This window comes from Pleurodeles waltl, unplaced genomic scaffold, assembly GCF_031143425.1.
Source record: "Pleurodeles waltl isolate 20211129_DDA unplaced genomic scaffold, aPleWal1.hap1.20221129 scaffold_212, whole genome shotgun sequence".
NCBI lineage: Eukaryota > Metazoa > Chordata > Amphibia > Caudata > Salamandridae > Pleurodeles > Pleurodeles waltl.
In genome coordinates, this window is record NW_027149918.1 from 61,971 (window position 1) to 68,193 (window position 6,223).

Consider the following 6,223-nt stretch of genomic DNA (forward strand, 5'->3'; position numbering starts at 1 on the left):
TAAATTCGGAAGATCGCTTGATACTGCTTCGACATCTTGAAATACTAAATGGCACTTGATGCACAAATTCCCAAATATTCACTTGACACACACACCTTGTAGCAAATGCACTCTTGCATAATTTTCTGCTACGATCCTCTTGCTTAAATGTACACATTTATTGATGTAGTCACAGGAGCATAAATGTGGGCACCAGTGCTGTGCACACACTACATGCACTTGCTCATATGTACACACGTACAAGATTTATAAATATGTTTTTCTAAAGACAACACATGTATACACATATATAATCACACAATTTTATTTGCAAACACTTACACAGGCATTCACCGCAATGCACACGTGCTCAAATATTCACATGCACAAATACACATTTGTTCACATAGACACATGCTTACACATGCGCATGCAATTGTTTGCACAAACATGCACCTCTACACACATCCTTATTCTTGCAGAGACCCAGGAGCTTGCTTGCACTCATGCACATTCCTTTGAATACCACTGGAATGTATTACTTTAAGGCCCTCATTGGAGCGTGGTGGTCTTCCCACTGCGGTCCTGGTGGTAAAGACTGCGGCATTACGAGTTCAGCGGTTTGGCTGAAGCAAAACTGCCCAACGCTGCCAGTCCTGCTGGTGCGGTCGAACCGGCGTGGCTGGCGGTGAGCCCCTCTCGTCCAGGGGCATGCCTAAGACTGCTGGCTGTAGTACAAAGCAGAAAACCGCCACGCTTTTAGCGGTGGTCGTCCCACCACAAAAATCCTGGCACCTTGCGACAGTAATCCCCATTCCTGTCGCCGGCACACGCATCCCCACATGTCCACACACTTTCAGACACCCCCCCACACATCCACACACTTACAGACACACACCCCCACTCGCCACCACACTTCCTGACACACCCTCACCCGATCGCATGCATACATCCAAACACCCCCACCCAACCACACGCATACATACAGACACCCCCACCCAACCGAACACAGACAGACACATACCCCCACTCGCACGCATACGCACCACCCCTGCATGCATTCACAAACACACCCCCTCCGCATACATTCACAAACATACCCCCATGCATACATTCACAAACACCCCCTCTGCATACATCCACACACACACACACACCCTCCGCATACATTCACACACACACATCCCCCTCCGCATGCATTCACACACACACACCCCCTCCGCATACATTCACACACACACACACACACACATCCCCTCAGCATACATTCACACAGACACCACCACACATACATACAGTCACACACACATGCATACACATACACCCCCCTTCCGTTCAGTCCACCTACTTGCCTGGCCCACACTAAGCATCCCACATCAAGGTGGTCTTCTGGGAAGGGGTGGATGTCAGCAGTTCAACCACCAATGCCTCACCGCGGTGCATGGACCGCTGTGCCATATTACTGCTCATAATATGACGGGCAGAAGTACTTCCGGCATGGTGGTGCTGGCGCTGGATCCACCTCTCACCCACCAACGTTCAGGCAGAGAGTGTCGGATTTCCGACCTGTTTATGGGCGGAAAACCATTGGTGAAACATGATTCTGCGGTCTTTGGACTGCCAACACTGGTGGTTTTTTGGCAGCCTCTATGGTGGCGGGTTTCGCAAAAGTCTGGCACAGTCGAAATGAGGGCCTTAATGTTTGTGTTTAATTGTTTTGTCTAAAAATGTATTGTACAGGAAGCATATTTGCCAGAAACATTACAATAACGCAATGTAATTGTTGATAATAGTTCTTGTTTTATATCCTTTAGCACTTGAGAAAATGGAGCTAAGCCTGGTTGTAATATGATCACATTCAAGATCAGTATTGGAGTTAAGCCTGGTTGTAATATGATCACATTCAAGATCAGTACTGAGAGATAATGAAAGAGGACACATGCTGGCTTGGGCTCTGCTGCAACTGGACCTTGACCTAAACTCAGTCTTCTGGGTCCTTGACCTCAGGTCACAAGGTAAGACATTCTTCTCTACTTAGCACAAAGGTCCACATTCAGCAGTATGTGGGTGCCAACTGTGTGGTCAATTGATGAAGTGTCTTTAGGTGTGGAGACATGTTGGTTTATCGTAGGAGTACAGTGCACAGAGTACGAAGTTGTGTGTAATAAAGTTGACCTTTACTATGTCTACTAAATTTAATTTGAGATGAAGTTTCAAGAGAATATTTTTTTGTCCTTCAATATTAACTATGACAATTCCAACAATGTTGATTTGTAAGTCTTTTTTTATTGTATGTACTCTTTCAACTGTAGCCTAATAATCCCTTACAATCCCTTAATACTTTCCATTCATGAAACCTTAAAATCCCAAACTGCCCCTAAATGATACCTTATAATAGTAATTCAAGGACCCCACATTTGGAATACACCCTTTAAATTTGAGACAGATTACCGAATTGACATGCTAAAGCTTTTCAATTGTCACTTATGTTGTGCGGAAAGCTGTATGTGCTGCTGCTGTATGTGCTGCTGCTGTCACATTCCTGTCAGAATAGAGATTGATGACTAATTGCTGTTACTTGTGTGTGCATGACACTTCATATTAGTAATTATTTAGTATTTTGCGTAATATAGTTTTTGATGTTCATTCAAGGGAATATTTAAAAGCAGGCTAGGTTTTCTATTTCCAATCTGATCTATTGCTGGAGACAATGCACACGGTTGACGGTTCACTCATTAACCCATTTGTGGGCTTGACACATCCAGATAAACTACAAGTGAAAATATTAGGAGCTATTAAACCTGAAATTAAAATAGCGGCAAGGGTTACACACCTCAGTATACCCGAACAAGGTATGATAGGATGGAATGGCTTTCTGGTAGCACTTCTAAAAATGCTTTATTCTGTTTCCCTTGCTTTCTCTTTGGGGGTGGACAAAACAGGAGTTACTGAACTAAAGCATCTGACAGAAAAAAGAAAAAAGCATGATTCCTGTAAACCCCATTTGTCAAATATGTTGAAATCATCTCTTTTCGGAAAATCTGATCTGTGATCATTGTTGCAGGTGTTTATAGATAGGTTTGTTTTGTTTGGTAACATTCAGAAGTACTATAGGCAACTTAATCATTCCATTGAATGTTCATACAACTCCTCTACAGTTTACATGTATTTATTTATGTGTGTTTCTGCATTTGTGAATTTATACACAAAAATGTTTTGTTGTTTGTGTATAAAAATATCCTATTGATTTTGAAGGGATATTTCTTAAAATGTACAACATTTACTTATTTTCCTCATTTATTTTTATTTAACCATTTTCTACTGTACTGACAGGCACAAGAGTCTGAGAGTTGCATGCAAACTATTTAAATATTATTATTTAAAATATTTTTGTTGTCTGTGCTTAAAAATATTGAATTGGTTTTGAAGGGATATTTCTTAAAATGTACTACATTTATTTATTTTCACAATTTATTTGTATGTAAACGTTTCCTACTATGCTGACAGACACAAGGGCTTGAGAGTAGCATACAGAGTATTTAGATATTATTATTTAAAATATTTTTGTTGTCTGTGTTGACAAATATCATATTGGTTTTGAAGGGATATTTCTTAAAATGTACAACATATATTTATTTTCATAATTCATAATTTTAACCATTTTCTACTGCACTGACAGGAACAAGTGCCTGAGAGTGGCATGCACAGTATTTAAAAATAAAGTATTTTTTTTATTTTTAAACAACTATACCTACCCTTCTTATGCATTTAAAGTTTTTATTGTTTCGTCCCAAAATAATAAAATATTTTTAATGGATATTTCCTGTATTTTAAACAATACATATTAGCTTTAATATAATTATTTATTTGTATTTAATAGTTTTCTAATGTAGTGATGGACACAAGGGATTTATAGCGTATAAACTATTTTAAAGGACAATATTTACTTTGGGTTTTTTTTAAACAAAATTGTCTTGCTCGTAAATACAAAGCTTTTTCTGACTTTCTAAAAATTAACTGTTTGTTTCAAATGGATATGTCTTATGCTTGTAGCTATTTAATATGTCATGACGATTACTGTACAATTAACGTTGAATAGCTGATGCAGAAAAGGAAGTGGCCAGTCTGCATTACCCGTAGAAACAAATGTACTAGTGCATTTCTTTGTGGATGTTTATGAACCTATGTTATATTTTTTATATTGGAAAGGGTAGAGCCAAAGCAGCCTTGCCTATTACCCTAACTCCCTTTGGAATTAAGATATGCTTGCCAATCCAGAATTTCTATGAAATATTTTATGAGGTGTCCTTTATGAATGTGTGTAAGAACTTTATTTTTAGTCCATTTATCACAGAAATAGTGCTGCAAATTGCACCGAAATACACCAATTTAAAAAACAATGGGCCATATTTATACTCCGTTTGCGCCGAAATTGCGTCGTTTTTTTTGACGCAATTTCGACGCAAAACTAACGCCAACTAACGCCATATTTATACTATGGCGTTAGAGGCGAATAGCGCCAAAGTTCCCGGAATGTGCGTCATTTTTTAGCGTGAACCCCTTCCTTGCGTTAATGATATGCAAGGGAGGCGTTCCCGTCTAAAAAATGACTCCCAGGCCTTTACGTGGTATTTATACTCCCGGGCAAAAGAGACGCCCGGGAGTTGGCGTGGCTAAAAACGGCGCATTTGCGCCACTTTTTAACGCCTGCTCAGGGCAGGCGTTAAGGGGCCTGTGGGCTCAAAATGAGCCCACAGGTGCCCTCCCATGCCCCCAGGGACCCCCCCTGCCACCCTTGCCCACCCCAGGAGGACCCCCAAGGATGGAGGGACCCACCCCAGGGACATTCAGGTAAGTTCAGGTAAGTATAATTTTTTATTTTTTATATTTTTTTTTGGTGGCATAGGGGGGCCTTATTTGTGCCCCCCTACATGCCACTATGCCCAATGACCATGCCCAGGGGACAGAAGTCCCCTGGGCATGGCCATTGGGCAAGGGGGCATGACTCCTATCTTTACAATGATAGGAGTCATGTTGATGGGGGATGGGCGTCGTTAAAAAATGGCGCAAGTCGGGTTAAGACGATTTTTTCGACGTAACCTGACTTTCCCCATTTTAAGACGCCCATGCGCCATTTTCCCCCTACGCCGGCGCTGTCTGGTCTACGTGGTTTTTTCCCACGCAAACCAGGCAGCGCCGGTCTGATTGCGCCGTCTAACGCCATTCCATAAATACGGCGCCCGCTTGGCGCTTCAGAATGGCGTTAGACGGCGCAAAACTTTTTGACGCTAAACTGCGTTAGCGCAGTTTAGCGTCAAAAAGTATAAATATGGGCCAATGTCTCCGGGGAGAACCCACCTTAACCATTCTTATTGATGTCGGGCTTGCTCATTTCACATGCTCGCTAGTGTTGATTGATTCATTTTGCTTACGCTTCACCAGTTTAAAATCAAGACAGACTAGTTACTAACCAAGATGATTATTGTGCTCTTCAGATGGAAGGTTTGCAGTGGTCCATCACATTGGAAAAACGAGATTGGGCTGTATATAGTTTTTTATTTATTGCTACCAAATTGTGGAATTCATGGCTTGATATCCTACGAGAAATTTTTGAAATTTCAGAAGAGCATGAAAACGTGACTTTCTATGCTAAATAGTCATGCTTATTGCCATTTACTGCATGGATGGCCAATGGGGCACTGTTCATTGTTCATTGTTGAGATTCTCTCTATACAATTGTGTTGACCGTGTCTATGGTTTGATTGCTGTCTTTCCCAGCAAGCAGAAATTCCATACAGTGTTGATTCTCTAGAAGATTGCCTGGGTCTGCCCTACAAGAGCTGCACAATCCACCCTCTCACCACACCTTATGATCAAAGACACCAGAATATTCACATTGTATTCAATCAGAAGGTAAGGGGAAAGGGGGAGGAATAGTGACAGGTCTCCCGTTTCTTTCTCAAGCTCCTGCTGCACTTCGCCATAAACTACTCAAAATACTAAGTAAATGTATAAATATTATTTGAAAAGAACAATTAAAAAGGTGACTCACCCTTTCTAACATTTCTATGTTTATTTAATATTGAGTAAAGTGTTATATATTTAATTAATAGAAAAACGTTTTAAAATTGAAAATGTAATGTAGTTTTTATATTGTTTATAATGATCTTTTCTACAAAAATAATTATAATACTGATATATACTTTTCAAATGTTAAATGTTGAACTGGGATAATTAATTTAAC